Below are 23,914 nucleotides of genomic sequence, written 5' to 3'. Positions count from 1 at the left end.
CACAGACACCGACACAGACAGACACAGACTCAGACACAGACTCAGACACAGACTCAGACACAGACTCAGACACAGACACAGACGCAGACACAGACACAGACGCTGACACAGACACAGACTCAGACACAGACACAGACGCTGACACAGACACAGACACAGACACAAACACTGACACAGACACAGACACAGACACAGACTCAGACTCAGACACAGACAGACACCGACACAGACACAGACGCAGACACAGACACAGACACCGACACAGACACCGACACAGACACAGACAGACACAGACTCAGACACAGACTCAGACACAGACACAGACACAGACACAGACGCTGACACAGACACAGACACAGACACAGACACAGACACAGACACAGAAACAGAAACAGACACAGACACAGACACCGACACAGACACAGACACCGACACCGACACAGACACAGACACCGAGGCAGACACAGACACAGACACAGACACAGACGCTGACACAGACACCGACACAGACACAGACACAGACACAGACACTGACACAGACACAGACACAGACACAGACACAGACGCCGACACAGACACAGACACAGACTCAGGCACAGACGCAGACACAGACGCTGACACAGACACAGACACCGACACTGACACAGACACAGACACAGACACAGACACAGACGCCGACACAGACACAGACACAGACAGACACAGACTCAGACGCAGACACAGACACAGACGCCGACACCGACACAGACACCAACACAGACACAGACCCCGACACATCCACCGACACAGACACAGACACCGACGCAGACACAGACACAGACACCGACACCGACACAGACACAGACACAGACACCGACACAGACACAGACACAGACACAGACACAGACCCCGACACAAACACCAACACAGACACAGACCCCGACACAGACACCGACACAGACACAGACACCGACACAGACACAGACACAGACACAGACACCGACACAGACACAGACGCTGACACAGACACAGACACAGACACCGACACAGACACAGACACAGACACCGAAACAGACACAGACACAGACTCAGACACAGACTCAGACACAGACACAGACACAGACACAGACACAGACACTGACACTGACACTGACACAGACACAGACACAGACACCGACACCGACACCGACACCGACACAGACACAGACACCGACAGAGACACCGACACAGACACAGACACCGACACCAACACAGACACAGACTCAGACACAGACACAGACACAGACACAGACACCGACACAGACACAGACACAGACACAGACACAGACACCGACACAGAAACAGACACAGACACAGACACAGACACAGACGCTGACACAGACACAGACACCGACACCGACACCGACACCGACACCGACACCGACACCGACACAGACACAGACACACACACACAGACACAGACACAGACACAGATACAGACACCGACACAGACACCGACACAGTACACTATTATATTTTTATCTATTATATATTTTTATCTATTATAAACACTATCTGGGGGCACGGTAGTGCCCCCGCCAAGACGAGCCAAGCGAACAAGCACGGGCACTACCTACCTTTTCTCGAAGCGCTTCGACGTTTTTTTGAACCCTCATAACTTGGGTTTGGATTATGCTAGATCAACAAAATTTTCGGGATATATTGTCAATAGCGGACTTATTGAACATATTAAGTTTTAATTACATTAGCTTTTTAACCGACTTCAAAAAAAAGGAGGAGGTTATCAATTCGGCCGGTATATATTTTTTTTTTTTTTTTTTTATGTATGTACACCGATTACTCCGAGGTTTCTGAACCGATTTACGTGATTCTTTTTTTGTTCGATGCAGGATGGTGTCGAATTGGTCCCATAAAAATTTTATTCGGCTAGGCCCAGTAGTTTTTATTTTATGAGCATTTTTGTCTGTACTCGATGACTTAATTGGAATGTAGCAAGTAACTTTGATTCACTTCCCGGTAACCGATTGAGCTGAAATTTTGTATAAGTGTGTAAATTGGATAGCGATGAAACATTATCATGACATAGAGCTGATTTGATGATGGAATCGGAAGGTGGCCATAGGAACTCAGTAATATATTGACTCAACTTTATCGAGTTTGGGCTCGTTTGATTCGTGTTGAAAATTACACTAAAAAGTATTAAATAAAATTAACTGCGTTAAAAACAACCGACTTCAAAAACGGAAAAGTAAAAAATAAAAAAGATTTGATATTATTAATTACTACATATTATTTAGATGTGCTATTTATTAAATAGGTTTGAAGTCGGTGCCAAACACTAAGCACTTAGTATTAAGCCCGTGCACCGACATCAAACCTATTTAATAAATAGCACATCTAAATAATATGTATCAATTAATAATATCAAATCTTTTTTATTTTTTACTTTTCCGTTTTTGAAGTCGGTTGTTTTTAACGCAGTTAATTTTATATACTTCAGATTTTATTTATATCTAAAAAACGCTAATTTCGTCACTGACTCACTGATGATCATCAAAATTCTTAAGGTATTTCCTAATGTCCTAGAAAGCTGAAATTTTGTATGTAAGCTAGTATTAGCACACAAACAACAAAAAAATTATAAAACTTGTAACTTTCATCCCCCAACCCCTTAAACTAGGGGATGGGAGTTTGTATGAGACCTGTAATTTTAAATTAAATTTTGATGACGCTAGAGGTCTAATCTAATAATCTAAAACTTGGTTCCCCTAGATATATATGTATATGTATAGGTACTCCTTGTTAAAAAAAAATTAAAACTTTAATCGACATACTTATAAAATTTTGTTACAAACAACTTACAAAAAGAAATGAAATCCCACCAAAAACATTTTCATGTAAAATGTTGCCAAGACGAGCCCATATGACTGGCACTGGCAAAAAGTTATCAGATCTCATGTAGAGCGAAGCTTCTAACACTACACGCCCTAACTCTACAAGGCCTAACTTCACAAACTCTACACCTTAGTCAAAATATGTGGCTTGGCCGTTCGTTACTACAAGAACTATTGTATAACACAAAAGTAATGCACAGTGAATTAATTTTTCACCTTACGGCGATGTGAATGTAGCGAAATGGCCAAGCCACATATTTTGACTAAGGTGTAGAGTTTGTGAAGTTAGGCCTTGTAGAGTTAGGGCGTGTAGTGTTAGAAGCTTCGCTCTACATGAGATCTGATAACTTTTTGCCAGTGCGAGTCATATGGGCTCGTCTTGGCAACATTTTACATGAAAATGTTTTTGGTGGGATCTGTTTTTCATATTTTTATTGACGTAAGCCTGTTTATTATATAGAAAAATGCGTTTATTCTTGATGTCAATCCAACTTTTGTATAGCTGTAACTTTTAACATTTTGTAATAGTATTCATTCAACGTAATAATTATGTATGTGATAGGATTCCTCATACAATAATTATTCATAACTAACGTTTAAAAATCTCACCAGTTTTACCTTAAACTACGTTTAAACAAACTTTACCTAGCTTCACTTTAACAAGAAAAGTTTAAAAACTGATGACAACACGTCAATCCCCTACACTCTACAGTGTCGGTGGCCACAGGTGAGAGCCTCAAGACCTCTTATGGCTGCGACTAAATTAAAGACGAGAGGTTCTCCAGAGGCTTTTGGACTCTTTTGTATATTTTGAGCCACTTGATTGCATGGTAATTGAAGGTTTCTTTGAATTTATAAGTGGTACCTATAAATATTCATATTTTAATATTAGATTGTTTTTTTTAAATGGACATGCAAGAACTAGCTGCTAATTAAGTGCAATCTATCCCTGTATCCGATTTCATACATTTCAGCTGTTGCTGCTATGAGGAACGACTAATATCCATCTAGCCATTATAACAAACTTTAACTTGCACTTTTTCTTAGTCTATCAATCAAACAACCTTTAATAGCTTTCCACCCGCGGCATCGCCCGCGCAGTCAAAGAAAAACACGCATAGTTCCCGTTCCCGTGGGATTTCCGGGATAAAACCTATCCTATGTCCTTTCTCGGGTATCAAAATATCTCTATACCAAATTTCATGCAAATTGGTTCAGTAGTTAAGTCGTGATTGAGTAACAGACAGACAGAGTTACTTTCGCATTTATAATATTAGTATGGATTATTTGGACGGGTCTCTCACTATCTTTCAACAAAAAGCTGATGTTTTAAGGAACATACTTTATTGTCTTCATAAAAACTTTCCAAGCATTATTTAACATAACTTCTTTGCTATTGAATCATTAATAAAACATCTTAAAATTGCAAAACACGAGAAATTAAAAATAAGCATAATTTCCTTGCAGCTTTTCTGAGAAGATTTGAAAATAAATGGCGCGGTTGTGAAAATAGCCTCTTATATACGTGTTAAATTCAATAAGCAACCTCATTGAATGAAATTTTAACCTATTTCCCGATCTATATAATGCGGTATGCCGTTAAAATTCACGACATTATTTCCTTTTAAAATTTTCTTAAAGAATTTCTTGGTGTATTGCAAACGCTTGAAGGTAGAGAAATTTCTAGACTTTTATTTTATCTTATTTTAAATTGAGAGTTTGAGAACTAAATAACTATATTATTTAGTTATATAATATGCTAATATTGTATTGTATTTGGTTGATCAGTATCAGATATAACAAACAGAAAATTTTAGTAAGTATCTGTTTTAGAATAAGATCAATAATTTAGATTTTTAGTTAGTTATAAGTTTGCAGAATCGAGTTGTTGAGTATTAAGTATATTGGGTTTAATAATCTGGAAACTGGACACAAGCAATATTTCAAAGATCCAAACGATACTTATGAATGAATCGCACAGCTGCAAATAACTGCATATTCTGTTAGAATTGTTTCTGTTGACTGTTTCAACTAAACAATACGTGCTCGAGTACATGCATAACACAGAAACATAGTTTTTATTAAATTGTCCGACTAATATTATAAATGCGAAAGTTTGTGAAGATAGATGTATGCTTGTTACTTGTTCACGAAATTACTACTGGAGCGATTTTCATGGAATCTTACAGTACTACAGTAATATCGGTTGTAGATCAGAATAACACGTGAACATTTTGCTAGCCGGTCCGTCCTCGGGTGAAATCGCACGGCACTGCTTGTATACATTGAGATATACATATGGAGACGACACCGCCTACATCACTTATGTTCCGCTCAACATACGCCATATGGCGTAACTGCACGCTCATTTTTTATTTGTTTTAAAGTGAAACGCATCAAATATGCCTTCGTGTGTGTTACGATATTGCACAAATAATACAAATCATACGGAAAAGTGCAAAGGAATAACTTTCATCGGTAAGTACCTAGTTAACTAGATAATAATTTTTAAAACTTAGTTGGAGCAAAAAAATGGCGCACAGATTTTGTTCGTGGTGTCTCCTCCATACGTAGTAATATTATCTCAATGCTTGTATATTATAAATTATAATTAAGAATTGGAGCTTCAATAAAAAATAGTAACCCTCCTGCATTAAAAACATCCATCTTCTGCTCATCAGATGCGCACAAAATGCACCAACTTTGTTATTACGAATGCAAAGCCAAAGTTTTCAACAAATCCAGAGTTTGAGTGGTTTCTAACTATCTACCGAGTTGTGGCATATCAAAGCAAATTCGGTTTTAATCTGTTGAAATATGGCTTAAAATGCAACGCATAAAATTTGTTACCAGATGCGGTAATTGCTTTTCATTATGGTTTGACTAACTATTATACAATGTTCGCTAAAAGGTTTTCATTATGAATTTGTAATAGCTGAAGTGGATACAAGGTTGTATAAAAGTTGATTAAAAAATATTAACTAAAAAAGGGCTTCAGTATTTCCACAGTATTTCATCCTAATTTTAAAAAGTTTTTATGACCATTCATGTTTTAGAAAATGTATACGAGTACAATTTCAATGGATCCAGTTTTTTCTAATAGATGCAATAAATCCTGAATATTTTTATAGACCTTTATGTATAGGTATTTCACAGTTGTTGGTCTAGTCGATTAAAAATGAAGGTAATTATCGGTGATCAACTTTCTGTGCCCTATGCAAATAGATGGTCAATGTATGAAGCGAAAATAAATTATATTCCAATAATGGCTGTTATTTATGCAACTGTGTTTAAAATTATCATAAAATATTGTAATTCTGTGCATAAATACGGTTCTACAGTTCCAGAAAGATGTTATCTTTAGTCTTTTATCACTAAGATGCATAATTATTTATGATCGTTTGGACCATCACCTAATAATTATTCTTGTAGTTTGTTATTGGTACGCGGGGGGGGGGGGGGGGGGGCTGGTGACTTGTAGTCCAGCACGAACTACGTACCAAATTTAACCGCTTAGTCATGTGTTTGCAAACTCCTCTCCAAATATAGTTATAAGCTTGGCAGTAACTTGGAAGTAAATCTGGTTAGGAGCATATTCCTAGAGGACTTCACCTTTGTGGTTCTTGTTACTCAAAATTCTGCTCTCTATTGCTCAATCTCGGAAGACTGCATTAATAACTTTGCTACGAGATCTAATACGTGATTTTTATTTTGCGGGCAGATTATTAAATTGCGGGCATAACTAAATTCACGTTGATTTTAATCTATACTAATATTATAAAGCTGAAAAGTTTGTTGGTTTGAACGGAATGTACCGCTTATCTCGGGAACTACTGGTCCGGTTTGAAAAATTATTTCGGTGTTAGATAGCTCATTTATCGAGGAAGGCTATAGGCTATAATATATACTATCATTACGCTACGATCAACATGAGTGGAGCCACGGGGGTGAAACCGCGCGGAGCAGCTAGTTAAATAAATAAATATGTATTTCACAAATGTTTTTATTAACTGGAGTTCTTTACATACCAAGTAAAAAACTAAAAAATCTGGTTAAAAAGGATCTAGTAACATAATATTATATGTACGCTTTGATATTGTGTTATAACCAGAAACTGAGGTATTCCACATACATTTTTAGATGCAATTAATATGTACATTGTACATCTAAGAGCGAACTAAATTAATTTCCATAACCATTATATCTACTTCAATTATTCAAAAGATACTTAAAAAGTGTATAATCGGTATGGTTTAAGAATAACTTGTATAATCATAAGTCATTTTTCAGGCCATTAAACATATTCTAAACTACAAAATCGACCATTTAACCCTCGTTCCAATAAACAAATAAATAATAATAGTTTAAAAAAAACTAAAAAACACGCTTTTTATAGAAAACCGAACTAAAAAATAGAAAATTTTATCAAATTAGTGTATTGTCATCGGTCCTCAATAAATCTACAAAGTTTGAACGAAATCTGGCCGTTTAAAGTGGGTCAAAATCGCGCCCAAAGAAGTCGGTTACAAACATACAAACATATAGGTGAAGCTAATATAAAGCGTGTAAAAATAACAAAGCACAACCACTTCATCAAGCAATCATGCCGTCAATGCCTAATCATTCCAATTTGCCGTTCAATCATAAATCTAGAAGCAATTTCTCGTTAGATCTATTGAGGCATAACGATGGGAAACCACCCCTGTACGCCTACCATGAGTTTACAGTGACTCGCTAGCAACTGCATAAAAAGTCACTTAGAAAATTGTTTTTGAAAGTAAAATAAAACCGGCCAAGTGCAAGTCAGACTTGCAAACCGAGGGAACCGACAAACCTGTTTAAAAATGTATGTATTTTATAATTTTTTCTTCGTGTGTGCCACAGTGTGTGCTATATGACGCGGATATTGAGTTGTACCAAATTTCAAGATTCTGTGTTTTTGGTTGTAGGTTTTATTTCCCTTGTGAATGTCAAAACATGCGAAAATTTTCAGCATAAACTTAAAGTTGTATCTTAAAAAAAAATAAACGCTACCGATTTATACTGTTACTAATCGGTACCATGACTAACTTATTTGACAGATTCTCTCGCCATCGAATGCAGTAAGTAAACTCAAGAGTCGATTACTAACTCATGGTAAGGGCTTCTGTATGAGGCGGCTAACAATTGGCAACCAGGGCTACCTCTTACCCTATATTCCATCACTTCACGGCACAATTACTGGCTAAATTACTATGTAGAACTGTGTTATGTACAGCTACTAGTGTTAATAGTTTTTGTTGTGAGTGGACCTTGTTCTTAAAGTGGCTTGGCTGAAGTAGTATGTATTATTTTGTAAGAGGTCTTTTTCCGCGTAGCCACAAACAATCTTTTACTATTTCATGGCCTAGAATGTTTTTAACAGACTTCATAATACCAAGTCCTGACAGTTCGAAGCCGTTTAATAGTCGTGTTTTGTTAAAAATAATTACTACTAATATCTCATATAAATCCTTACAATTTTAGGATTTAAATGAGACATTCAAAGATATTTCAAAAACTTTCTTGAATAGAATAGTCATAATAGAGAAATTTTATGTAACAACTACCTACATTTTAAACGTAAATAAAAGAAATAAGTTAAATTTAAATCCAAGTTTCCATACAAAAGTGATTTTATATCGGATATTATTCACCGCGGGAAATGAAGCCTTGTCTTCGCAGAGAATGTAATTACCGCTGCTGCAATTTTATTGCTCACCCTTTTAACTTTACTGTTTTTTATACTATAATTTTATTTTTAATTAAAACAAAACTTTAATATATTCTGGGACGTTTGGAAATTATACAAATATTATTTAAAAACATCTCTAATAACGAGCGATGGAGCGATTATATTTTAATGTAGAAAAAAAATACCTAAATTAAATACGTCAATAAATTCTATGTTCCATAGTTACTAATGTAAGCCAGTGTACCTAATGATTCTGTGTTAAAAAAAATATCCAAGAACTGTAGTTATTCAAATATGGTTATAAACCTATCTATCATGAAAATGCTGAGTAATATTTCTTGTATACAAAACGTCTTCTAACAATAGATTTTTTATTACTACAGATAGATATCCTAACAGAGAATAACAACATAATACAAGTTCGTATCTACCCTCATTCATTACAAAGACGTCTAAATTACCCACATTTGTAGACGGCACAAACCCTGGGAAATATCACTTATATAAAATATTAACGTTACATGTTTCTTGTACGTTTAACAACTATGTAACATACCTATTAGTTTGCGTCATGTTTTATACATATACTAGCTTTAAGCCGCTTTAAGCCCGCGGCTTCGCTCGCATTTCTAAAACTTAAAAAAAGCTATATGATACTATAACCGTCTTCTTAAACCACTCTATTTAGTAAAAAAGAGAGTGTGTGCCGAACACGCTTGTGAGAAGTGAAACTTCTTTGGCAAGATTCAAAGATACCAAAATCGTCGCCTTACTCCATGAAGTGACGGTAGTGCCATGACGCGACCTTGAAATTTTCTCTCAACGCACCTAAAGAAGTTTAACTTCATAAAGGAGGCGGAAAACAATTTTTTTATATAATATTATTCAATACATATAAAATGATAAAATTCACTATAATATTATGTTAACGCAAACGCTGTAATAACTTTTCTTCTTTATCTCCTTATAAAAGGGAAGAAAGTTAATACTTAATATAAACTCCTTACTACGCGTCTAAAGTTGAAATTCCTCGTTAGTCTTCATAAAATATTTTGTACATATTAAAAAATAAACATGCTAGCGTACAATATTATTCTCGCTTCTACTTATACTATGTACACAATATTACCTACTTGGAGGTTTTCACTATATTAAAACCTTAGATTAAAACTGAGAATTTCGTAACCCACAGCCACTAAACCCATTAAAAAAACAATATAATATACGGTTCAGTGAACAGATCGAGTCGAGCGCTTGGCCTGGTCAATTTACTCTGCGAATACAACAAACTCTCCCGCATTCAAATCAAAAGTGGAATATTCCGCAAAACTATAATATATATATAGGAACAAAGCAATATAACTGAAAACTGGTTTATTTATTGTTGCTGAATAATAATTTCAATATAGAAAATGTGAAATTCAATTTTATATTAAAATGCTATACTATGAAATAGGCGTGAAAATGATCTCATATTGTTTTGTCTGCGCTGTACCGCACGATTTTACCCACCACCAACAAACCCGGTGGAAAAAGCAAGTATTTCTATATCTTAAGTATTATTTCTGTTACATATAGGCTACATCACTGCCAAGTATAATCAAAATCCGCTTAGTGGTTCTGTGGAAGAGGAACAAAGATACATCCATCCATACCTAAAAACTTTCATGTTTATAATATAAGCAAGACTCTCTATTATACATCTTATTTATTTTATTTATTTATTTACTCTTTATTGTACTTACAAAAGTCTTATAAAATAAAAATACAACAAAACCATTCAAAATGTACAAATGGCGGCCTTATGGCTCAAAGCCATCTCTGCCAGGCAACCTTCAGGCAAAGGACAAATCAAAACTTTAGGTACCAATTAGTAATTTTGCATTTGACAACAAAAATAAAAAAATAAAATAAAACTATATTTAAATAAAATAAAGCATAAAACACAAAACACTATGTTTACATAAATACAATACATATATACATAAACATTAAACATACTAAATAAATATTCATATATGTACATAGATACATTTTAAATATATTATATACATAAACAACAAACATACTATACATAGACAGTACTTATATAGATAGATAGTAGTCTTTCAGCATCTTTTTAAACGATTATCTTACCAACATAATAAGCTCCAGGATACATTCCCGGAAGTGTATTATACTAAGTGTCGTATTTATACATTTGGTTACGTATCGAAATTGATGACTGTCCGTTCAAAATTCAATACACCATTACTTATAGCATCAGTCTATCCCTGCCTCAATGAATCACCCGTGTAAGCCATCCAATTAATTAAATAATATATCGATCAATACCTCTTACACCGGCTCTTAGTAAGCTCAAAACCCTTCATCATAGAAATCTCATTAATGTGGAATCTAGACTGGTTGCTATGAAAATTCTCTAATGATTATTTTATAGGTAAACTAGATTTCCGCCCGCGGCTTCGCCCGCGTTTGCAAAGGAAAACCCGCATAGTTCCCGTTCCCGTGGGATTTCCGGGATAAAAACTATCCTATGTGTTAATCCAAGTTACCCTCTATATGTGTGCTAAATTTCAATGTAATCGGTTCAGTAGTTTTTACGTGAAAGAGTAACAAACATCCATACATTCATACAAACTTTCGCCTTTATAATATACATATATTAGATATATTAGATTAGATGTACATTTTGTTAAAGGGAAATATCTCTAACGGCTATTATAATTTACAAGCTGACCGACGCAATTTATGTAATGTCTGCCCTCAAAGGGAATATTTTTCTCATTTTTTATTGATGTTCCGCTCTCATTCATAATAGCCTGAAGTGATAGCCTGAAGCTTTACTCGATAAATGGGTTATCACAAAACTAATTTTACTCTAGTTCTAGTTATATGATTAGTTATTTCAAATAAACTCGTCAATTTTATAACAGTAGTATATTAGTATTCATAGATCAGGGTATCATGTATTATTTTCCCCGCGTGGGAGAGTATGGCGCTAGACGATCTATATACTTAGCTCTGTTTATCTGTATAGCTATGTCTATTTTAGACACTGGAATTTACTGTTTTAAGACATCATGGTAATGCAAATATACCAACATAAAATCATACTTATTTACCGTCTACGTAGAGGTCACCTTCCTTTCGTTTCCATACATACTTTGATCCTCACTTTTATTAGATTTGAGTGCTCTTTATCCAATCTCAACTATGTCGCCTTAAAACTACTTTGATATAACATTGCTTGTAGAATGAAATGTTAACAGAAGCGGCACTTAAGATTTAGTAGTGGGTTTACCGTCGTGCCCAAAATTATCTATAAATCCACAGAAGTGCCTGTTTATGTAAGTGTTTACTCGGAATGAGTGTTTTAAGTTGCCAAAGTGCACTAAGTATAACATTTCGCGAAGCACTAAGTGTCGGTAAACTGAAGTACTAATGATATTACAGCCGTATGTCTAGAAATAAGGAAGCAATTACATTTTCCGACCAACTCACGTATGTATATTCTATGTAAGCAATAAACATTTAGAAATTTACACCATAATACCGTTCATTTCCCAAGGTTACAAAAGTTAGCATAATTATAAAATTGCTATTAGAACATTAACATAAGTTAAAAGGAGTACGGAACAAAAAATAACATGATAATACAAAATTTATAAGTTCATGAATTAGTACTCCGTATATTCGAAAACATCTACATGATGATATACATCTTTATTAGAATTCTCTCCTTTGGGAGGAAGCCACTAACAAAACAAACTTCAATATAAATGGCACTCCAAATTATCCACATCACAAAACAGCGTATACAATACAACTCAAATACCGTCAGAATGACCAAACTGTATTACAACTTTTGGGTCTGAATGTACCGAAATAGACTACAATGTCCGTCAGATTAACACATTTTGCCGTACGTGAAAAACATACAATAGAAAATTGGGTTTGAGTAGCTTCAAAGAGATTCAGGACTTTTCATACGGGTACTGAATTTATTTATAATGGAACAGAGCAATAGGAGGAGATAGAATTTTGATCAAAGCAAGTTAACGTGAATGATGTTATCGTGTATTCAATGACTATCGTCTGGCTGCTTTTGACATTATTCTTTATGCTTAACAATTCCAGAGCTTACCAATTTTATACATAATATATTGTATTCTATTATTTTTGTGGTAAAGAAGTTTTGACAAGAAAAATATAAAATTAAGTTACAAATAAAATGATTTACGCAACTATTGAAGCGTGTCCAAATAAATAAATCTTTTTAACTTATCGCATTACGAAAGTTTTATAGCTGAGTTCAAGAGATTTCTTTTGCAAAAATAATAGATTTCTTTCGCCAACCGTGACTTGGCATAAACATGTTTTGCTCAAACGAAAAGGCGTTAAGAATTTGGCGAATCTCCAAGCTAACTAGATGGAAACAAACTTGGGAATAGTATAATTACAGGGTAAATAAAACGACAGTCATAATGATACTTAAGTTACAGAGAGCTTCACGGTTAATAGCTTTTGGTTAGGTAAGAGTTTTAACGAATGTTTTTAATCTACTTTGCGTTTATCTAGCTGCTTATGCTTTGTACAGAATACATAAATAGTAGGCAGCTAAACGCTAATATTAGTTTGTGTTTAATTATGTCATACTCATACAAGATTACTCACTAATTAAAGAAGTAAGCTATCATGTAAATAGAAAGATACTTTTAACTTAACTTTTAACCAAATTGTGCGAACTTTAGGCATTAGGTACTTCTCTATCCCAATATAAGATGACACAGAAAATTCCACATAAACCAGCGAATTTAGAGACACATTACCCCACACCATAGTACGGAATACGGATCCATTCATCCCACGTCAGCTTAATTTACGTACAATCGAAGTTGGACACTTAAACTAATGGTATTTGGTAGCTTTCCCTGGCGATGCCTTTATACAAACTTTGTCAATTGAAACTCGGCTCATACGGACTTATTGTTGTTTCAGTTCAATTGTGATCATATTTTAAGGTACCTTTTTGTTTCTTGTTGTTGCGAGTTACGTTTATGTTTTGTATATTTTTAAACTAACTTCTCCCGCGCTCTAGCTATTCTACACTTTAATGTTATGTTCCATCATTCACGAGCTCAGTGACTGTGTAAAAACTGGATTTTATTTTACGAGATATTCTTTTAAATAATACAGTTTTGGTTTCATCTTCTCAAATAAAACCACTAAAAATCAAGATTATAATATACACAAACAACAACGTTTCTAACAAGGAAAGAAGGAAATGTTTGCTTGATGTTTAGAGATCAACCCCGCTTACGATACACAAAGTTACACATACCTACAAATATAAATATATTTGTAATACAGTAGAACCCGTTTAATACGATCACGCTTAATACGATTTCTCGTATAATACACCATTTTGCATCAGTCCCTGCCACTTGAGACATGTTTTCATACATTATTTAACGCTTAATACGATCGTCATCCCGTTTAATACGCTCTAACGGCCAACACATATTACCCCTGTGACAGCGGCCGACTCAAACCCGACTGACTGAACTGACGCGATGACTGTAGTGCTCTTCTGGATATTCATTGATGATAATGTATCATCATAAGAAATTTAATCTATTGAAGATCTTATTGAGAGTGTGAATAACACACAAGAAGAGGCTCAAAGTGGTAATTCACACGCCCAGGCATTATCAGCAGTTAATGATTTAAGACGCGGTGTAACCTTTTTTAAAATCAAAGGGACGACGACAAAAATTAGTTTCGGTTAGTTCGATTCCCGGTCGATGCACATGATTTTTCAAAATCTTTGAAAGCAGTTATAATTCTTTTTAAAAATAAAGGAATGTTTCCTTTCAGCAAAATTTGCTATCATTAGTATTTCAAGTACTTTCCCTCCAGGGCCCATCGAATATTTCCACACTGTATATTCAAACTCAAACTCAAACTCAAACATTTTGCTCCGGTTGCTCGGAGAGCTGCGGCCCGAGTGACGGCCAGCCGGACGGTTGCTATACGCACTGTGCGGTTCAGTCTGCGGCTGCCCGCCATTGAGTGAGTGTGTGCACGTGGTTGCAAAATGCTTGCTCTCATCTCGTGTTTGCAAATAAGGATGCACCCAGCACTTCTTTCTTTGCTTTTCTTCTATACGTAACGTGTGTAAATGTAGTAAATAGCTGCAACTTCTTCCATTTCCATCTATGAAATGGATCGACATGACCGTAAATCGCAACGGTTCTTCAACCGCACTATGCGGTTAGCCGCATTGCGGGTAGCCGTCCGGCTGGCCGCATTCGCAACCGCATCCTGCGGTCAGCCGGACGGCTACCCGCAATGCGGCTACCCGCATAGTGCGTATGAACCCTTAGTCCGTTTTTTATTTCCCGCAAATTACGCTTTCCCGCTTAAGACGCGTTTTTGGTTGGGTCCCTGGAAAATCGTCTTAAACGGGTTTTACTGTATTTATTAAAGCTACTTACGGATAGTATATTTCTTATCAGAGTGACGCGACGTCCGAGTTGTTTGCGACGATCTTCTCTTATTGTACCGCATGATATTATAATCTGCAAAGAAATATTTAATACAATAACCATACTTACAATTTTAAATATAAGTTTATATGAAACTAGCTGTAACAAACGATGACGATGATAGACGAAACCCTACATTTTAGGAGAATGGCAGAACATCATCGGCTTCTAGGGGTATGAAAAATAGATGTTGTTCGATTCTCAGACCTATCAGATATGCACACAAAATTTCACTTCAAATACCGTGGCAAGAGAATTTTATATATTATTAGATTTTAATAATATCGAAAAGCACTCTTGGATTTATATCTACATAGGAAGAGATATGAAGCCAAGCTATAATTAAAACAAACAATGACTGACTCAGATCCTACGTTCGGGAGAGATTTATGTGAATAAGCATAAATGGATATAATATTCAGATAAATGTATGTTATTTTCATAGTGATTTACCATCTTGTTTATTCGATGTAATGACATAGTATTTCGTAGCAACTAAAATGGTATCAGACCATAAATTGTAATATATTACAAGGCGTGTATGAGGAAGGAGCAGTTAGTGAAAATAGTATTTGATGATTTAAATGTATTAACTATCCTTAATCCTTATCCTAGACCTGAAGCTTATAGAGGCTTAGATTTAAAACAAACAATCTTTAGAAAGACAAATTATTACTCCTGTACTAAAACTTATAGTACAGTCTACTGACATACTACATAATAGGTAGGTATTATATCTTTGTATGTCATCATATCAAAAAGTATAAGTACGTTTAAATAATAAAATATTTCACAAAGCATTACCAACAAGTTTATTGTATCGCGATTGTTAACTTTTGCCTTGTCGTGCAAGTGAAGGCGCTCAAAGAAGTTCCATGACAATTGAACAAAAGAGCCTTGATTTTAAGTTTCATCTTGACAACGACTTGTCACATCGTTGCCGAGTTTAGAAGTGTGTCTGTAGATTGAACACAGCGAAAAGCCATTTTAAATAAGTGTTCCGAAGTATATTTAAATTAATTCCAAAATGATGAATAACTTTTTCGTCTGATTTTTATATAACATTGAATATAAAATAACATTCATTATAAATGAAATTGGTAAATCTTGATGATGATTATGGTATGTAACAGATAAAACATTTATGTGATAACATTTGAGGGAAGTTTGTCCATTGATAAGATGATGAGAAATTAGTTAGTTTAAAGGTAAACTTCAAGTATCACTTTTTCATTTTAAGTGTGATACTCTTGTACATTCCCCTACATCTTCACACATACCCACTTCGAAAATTTAATCTTTACACAATCACAAAGCCTCCAATCGTATAGGAAGTCGGTAGCCAAAGTTTAACCATTAGTACTCGGTCCAAAGTTTAATAAGTTTTATTTTATCTACAAAGATATGAAAATGCTACGTTATAATTACTTTTGTGACTCGCTTACAATTTCCTTTGAAAGGCCCTCGCTTTGTAGATCTCGACAATATTGTATCCGCGATATTTCTGCTCCTTTGAAAGTCGTGATTGCTTTTTATTATGCCAATTAGAAAAAACTTTACTAAGTCCTACTGGTATATAGTAGTAAATTATTCATAGGTAATAATATTATTATTAGGTTATATTTAACGTATTGGTTTCGGTTTAGTCTATGTACGACTGAAATTTTTCAAATTACCTACTCTGAAGTCTTTACTATTATTTAGGTTGAGAAATCTAAGTGATTCAATTGCTCTTCTATCATTTAGCTTGAATAAGTTAATGAAATACTTTGGTTGAAACTCGAAGTTTACAAAAACGAAACGTGTGTGAATTATTACTATCTAATATCTAACGGTGCATTTACATCAAACGAACATTGAGCGTTTAGCCACGTTTAGCGTTCGAAAAGATGCTATGCAATAGTCTAATCTTGAACAACACTGAAAACGAGTTTTTTTTTGTTATTGTATCATAGGGAAGCGCTTGACCACGATCTCGCCTGATGGTAAGCTGAGATGTGGCCTATGATGGAGCGCGCTTCCCTAGAAGGTACCCGTTCACTCTTCGCTTAAAGACCCCCATATTGTACTCGTCGGGGAACGCATACTCAGGAAGCATGTTCCAGTCCCTCGCGGTTCGAATGAAGAATGTCGATCTGAACCGCTTTGTCCGGGTACATGGAACGTCCACCATATGGCGATGCCTAGAGTCTGTGCGTCTCGACGATCGATGGAAAAAAAAATTCATTTACTCCAAAAGATCACGAAAGAATGTTCTTGCTCTATTTCTATGTTATTTTGATGTAAATGCACCTTTAGACGAATATAAGCTCTCATATTTTCTACCATAATATTATATTAAAAACTCTAATTACATTTTCAATTCGATTAAACAGAAATAATATCACCTACAAATTTAATCGAGCAATTCATAAGGACTGAGCAATTGCTTGTTTCATTAATCAAATTTGTAGAGATAACTCTCAAATTAATTAAAGAAAAGGGATAATGATTCACACATGAAATCACTTGCATAATTACACCTTAGATTTTATGAACATTCCCAAATATATCATACTAGCTTTCAACCCGCGGCTTCGCCCGCTTTGTCTAAAAAAATAAATAAATTATACTAAAACCTTCCTCTTGAATCACTCTATCTATTAAAAAACCGCATCTAAATCCGTTGCGTAATTTCAAAGATTTCAGCATACAATGGGACATAGGGACAGAGAATGCGACTTTGTTTTATACTATGTAGTGAAGATAAATTAGCATCCCGTTTCCTCGTCGTTAATTATATTTCAAAATTACAATATCTTTCATAATTAAGTAACTAATTTATTATTTTTAACCATAACCCAAGAACTATCTACCTATGTCAGGTCGCTATGAGAGAAAATAGTAAGGAAGCAGAAAAGTACCTATGTAAATTTTATACTTTCAAATCACGTAAATATATAGCTGCCTCATCACTCTTATGAACCTAAAATGAGTTGGTCGTTACCATTTTGAAAGGAATAATGATACACATTTGTAGCGGCAAAACAGTAGCAATCATTTACAATAACTCAATTTGCATACACATGTATACTCTTTACTTTGTTAACGTATTGAATATCAATAAGAATAATAAATAAGGTCCAATATAATCAATCATGATACTAATGCATCACTTGACAACGGAATTGTAAAGTGCATAATGTCGGAGTTCCTAGCAGGGATGTTTCACAGGTTCGTCTTTTGGAACGTACCTATCTATACTTTAAGCTGAAGAGTTTGTTTGCTTGAACGCGCTATTATCTCAGGAACTACTGGTTCGAATTGAAAAATTTATTTCGGTGTTAGATAGCCCATTTATCGATGAAGGCTATAACTATATCATCAAAGCAATGCCGGTAAAACCGCGGAGCACAGCTAGTTTATGAATATCATTGTTATGGTGTTGTAAAAAGATACGTGTAGTAGGTACGTGGGTGGGTGAGTATTGTTAATATTTGATATTTGACAGAACGCTTTTCTGATGCATTCGAGAGGTCCTTAACATCGAGTTTGTTGGCCTATTGCCAACACAGGACAGACTAAAGAAAGAAAAAGCAATAATTGCACGTGGATTAGAGTAAAATAATTACAATTCTAACATTTGTAAAAGGAGAATGCCCATGAAAGTATGGACCACAGTATAGTGTTGCGTCAATGCCAGAGTGGTTTTGGGGGGTTCTTCGATATTCAAAAGATTTTTACCAATACATTTTTTTGTGATAAAAACAGGGGTTTTCAAGATATTGAGAAAAATGTGAATTAACCTCAAAACTTAAATAAACCCGATTTAGTTAGGTTTATGTGTGATTTAGGTAGTATTTTACTGTCTGAAAGCTATTTTTCGTTTAACATAATATTTAATCTATGCGTAGAGCTTATGCTTTCAGACAAAGTCTATCTGTTCATCGGCTAGTGTAGGTAGGCACCAGAAATCTTCCGGGACGGATTTCAAGAAAACCTAAATATATAATATTGAAAAAATGCCAATAGAGTTTTTATTCGGTTTGCATATTGTTGTTGTTGTTTGAATCATTTTTTCACTAAATATTCGAAGAAAGAAACAAATAAGAAATAACTGGTTACCTTCCAAGCTATCTTACAAGCTATGTCATAATAATATTTTCTTATATATATATTTATATTATTTTACTTCACTATATAATATGTTAAAACAACCTACAGTGTATTTAAAACAATACCTTACAGAGTGATTTTATGTTAATTGATTTTTTGTAATTCAATGAAAATAATATTAGCTATTTACCATAGTAAATATTGTCATAATAGTTACCGCTTGGTTACCGTGGTAACCAGTAATGGATACTAAATCTATGGTAACGGATCTAAACAATTACATGTCTTATTAGATTTTACAAAACATTCCCTGGTCAAAATATATTTTCCGATAGTAAGAAGGCCTCTAAATTGCCGAGATTTTTTTTAATAGTATTTTTATCTTGATGCATGAGAAAAAACCTGTAGAAAAAATGTACCTAAACGGTAATGGACACTAAATCTATAATAACGGATCTAAACAATTACATGTCTTATTAGATTTTACAAAACATTCCCTGTTCAAAATATATTTTCCGATGGTAAGAAGGCCTCTAAATTGCCGAGATTTTTTTAAATATATTGTTGTCTTGATGCATGAGAAAAACCAGTACCAAAAATGGGCATTCTCCAATTTTCTCAAACTTCTCATAGATTAGCTTTCTCACATTTCCTTATCTAAACTCCCAAACTTTCCTTGTTATTTGACTGCCACAAAAGGCCCATATTATGTACATAGCTACAGTTTCGTAATAACAGTGCTTGTTTAAGTTACCCAGTGATACAGAACACCTGCATCAGCTTTAGTTGACAAACAAAACTTTAGACTGTGTAACTTATGTTTCTAGTTATATGTTTCCAAATTTATTGTTCTCATTTAATTTTATTATGAAAATATACTCTGTGGATAATATAAACTTTGAAGGGCCAATTCCTAATTTGGTTTTTACTAAAAGTTATCCATGATATTTTTTTTTTTTGTTTGAAAGGTGTAAATTAGTCCGCAGCGTTGTTATGGTTTTTTTCTTTATAACTATTATGGTTATCGGTCAAAGATAGCCACCGCCAACGCCTACGCCTGAGTTATTTTTTTTTTTAATTAATGTAGCATTGTGTGCTAAGTTTTACGATTTTTCTAATAATCTTATGTTCTATTAACTTCCCTGTCGACCTTCTTCCTTATTTATGAATTTCCTTGATTCTATTTTCTGTCGAAATCACGGAAATTCTTAGAAAGCGCCTGAAAACGCCCTTTACTTATTAAAACTAATTGACCCTATTATAAGCAATAAAAATAATTAGCTACAATAATATACCTATAAGTCGAGCCAATTTAATAGGCAACATTTGACGTCTATCAATTTTATCTTCGAAGAGAGGTAACCTGCTTAAAAACATCGATTAAAGTGTATTAATCGATACGGATTTGAAACATTTGTCAATCGAATTTATTAATTTATGATGATTTTTATTCACAAGTAATCAATGCATTCGATTCTAGATGTCAGATTTCGATTTTTAGAGTAACGTCTCTAGTATTTAAAAAGATAAAAGGTTTATTGACACAAAATTGTAGCGACGTCAGTTCTTCAATTCAGAAATTGTTTATTATGTTTAGGATGGTTTATCAGTAAAATGAAATCTTAAAATAACTTCTATCGGTCATTATTATTATAAATATGTAATCGTAATTGAAAAAAGTTAAGCAAATGTGCAGTTCTAACAAAACGAAATATCATGTTATTCTATGTCGTCGTTACTAGGTTACGTTGTTGAATTTTGTTGAACTGTCAAATGTTGCCTATTAAAATGGCTCTACTAATATTCAGTTATGTCACTTTCGTTGACCCCAAATCCAAAATCGACTTGTCAAGTGATTGGTGGTATGTGATTTCCAACAGTGATAAAAAAGACGATTCTTTTATTGTCTTCTAAAAATATATTTTCTTCTTTCGTTTGATCAAGGTCCCGACACACTCAGCATTTTATTATGTAATTCTTAAAATATAGTCTGTCGGTTTCATCAACGTAAATAGGCACATATATAATAATATATGTAAATTTTGGTTAAACTGTAAGTGCACTGAATACTTCGTGGTTTTTGAAGTGAAACTTCTTTAGGCGCGTTGCGAGTAAAATTTCAAGGTCGCGTCATGGCAATACCGTCACGTCACGTAAGGCGACGATTTTGGTATCTTTAAATCTTGCCAAAGAAGTTTCACTTCTGACACATGTGCTTGGCACACATGCTCTTTTTTATCTATTTTTAGTTTTAAAGCGTGTAGTCTCTCATCATAATCAGAACGCGACAATGGCCGTATTGTTTACAAAAGGGATTTATAATATACCTACTAGCTTTCCGCGCGCGACTTCACCCGCATTTAAATAACAAAAACTCACATAGTTCCCGTTTCCTTGGGATTTCCGGGACAAAACCTTTCCCATGTGTTAATCCAACTTACCATCCAACTTACTCTATATGTGCACTTAATTTCATTGTAAGCGGTTAAGTAGTATTTGCGTGAAAGAGTAACAAACATCCATCCTCACAAACTTTCAATAATATAAAGTAGGAAATGGATAGGGCAATATCACTTTAAGGATCGACGTAGAAATAGGAAACCTCATTAAAATAACTACCTACTTGATGTTTAGCCCTTTCATACTCAGTACCTATATTAAACGAAATAAAATGCTGTAAATGATATGCTAAAATAGCGCCAATACTCACGTTGCTAGTGTGACCTAATTTGCACCAAAGCGAATTCCCACTTGAAGTTTCTCAGAGAAAACAAAACGTCGTTTTATATACTTTACTCCTTTACTTGATTAAAGATAAGTCTAACTATAAAGTAAACTCAATAGTATATTTTTTCGTTAAGCATTTTTGCTAACATAAAGAAAAAAATAACAAAATAATAATATATTAATATATATACATCACATGATCACACATCATAATTTTTTTTAATGATATTTTTTGCAGTATTTGTGTGGGTTTCACTTACTTACATAGGTACTTATTTTAATTTTAATTTCGTAGAACTTATAATTATACTTACATTTTAAAGTCACTGAAATATCTTCAATTTTAGCACAACCTTTTCCACAACACGTTTTAGTTATCAATTAGATATGTACATAAACACGGAAGACTAACGACACCACTAAACTGTAAAAATATTTAATTTTTAACACAATTAATAAGCTAATGTTCACAAAACTGCATCATTTTTTATATCTCACGATTATTACTAAAAAGAAGCTTATGACGTATAAAAACTATTGATTAACACGACTGTGGTAATTAATTGATCATATTAACGAATTTTCATTCATAAAAAAATAATTGAAATATAATAATCTGAGCAAATTTTGCCTCCTCTTGGTTTGTGATTTTGACTTTTGTTTTGGTGTTGCCGTTTCGCCAATTCAATATTCCACTGAGTTTTCCCGCTAAAAATTGCGAAATCCTAATATTATGATAATAATAGGACATATACAAATGTTATATTATTTGAAACATTTTACCAATACTCATTTAATAACAAAGTTATTTAGATTCACAACCACAAGGCAATGTTTAACATAAATGAGACTTTGCTTAAAACTATAATATCATTACTTTCCAATCTACACATGAAAATGTACCTAATATGTAATATTTAATATTATAAATACACGTAGTAATATCTGTCATTAAATATTAATCTCTTAAATTAAAATATTTCCCAATAATGTTTCAACGTTCCACCATAAACTGGCAACACGAATATTAGCGCATGCGCAAAGGATTTATTTTCTTCGCGCCACATGTTTTGAGTTTGGCAGTTTTATTGATCCGTTTTAGGCATATTATGAACATCTGATAGATTACCTAATTACCTTGAAGCGTGAAGGTTGCCTCCGCGATGTTGGCAACGAGATAAATATTGTTGAATTTATTGATATAATATTGTTTAATTAAAAATTACTATGTATTGAACATAATAAAAAATATGTACAGATAATTAATATTCTGATATATACATTAATAATCTTATTAATTTAAAGTAATCATAAGAAAAAAATAAAAAAAATATCCTTATTTATTTTTCAGATTATCTTCAACATTTAATTCATACTATAATCATGCATGAAACATCAAAGGAGCCAATCTAATGAAGAAAAATAAAATAAATTAATTAACTGTACGATAGTCGATAGCAGAAATAAGAAATATCCATAATATTTAATTGCAAAAGAAAATCCAATAAAAGCCAAATCGGAAAAATAATCTTCAGTATGAATCAAAACGACTTCAAAGAGAGAGCGACATGAATCAAATAAACGAACTCTGATGAAAGATTCATTATTTCTTTACATCTGTGCATCATGAATCCAATGTAAGAAGTTTTTACATCTTTTCAATAAACTCCGTTCCTTCAGGAAATTTATTTCAAAATGTAACATCTCGACTGAAAAGCGGGAGAAATATTCTTTATATTGCGATCCATGTACCTATAAAGTGAGTGCATTGAATGGAAAAGCTTCATCGTTTATAAAGTTTAAGCCTTTGTCAAAGTCGATATACAAATTTTAAAGTACCTTATAATTATTAAAGTACCTTTAATATGGTACGAAATATTGTGATCGATAGCTCGATTATTGTTGTGAACGTAATTTTGAAAGGGCCGTCTTACTTTCTTCGTGATAAGGTTGCC

Source organism: Colias croceus, chromosome 19 (assembly GCF_905220415.1).
Source record: "Colias croceus chromosome 19, ilColCroc2.1".
Lineage (NCBI taxonomy): Eukaryota > Metazoa > Arthropoda > Insecta > Lepidoptera > Pieridae > Colias > Colias croceus.
The sequence above is the reverse complement of the archived record's forward strand: the minus strand, read 5'-3'. Positions refer to the sequence as shown.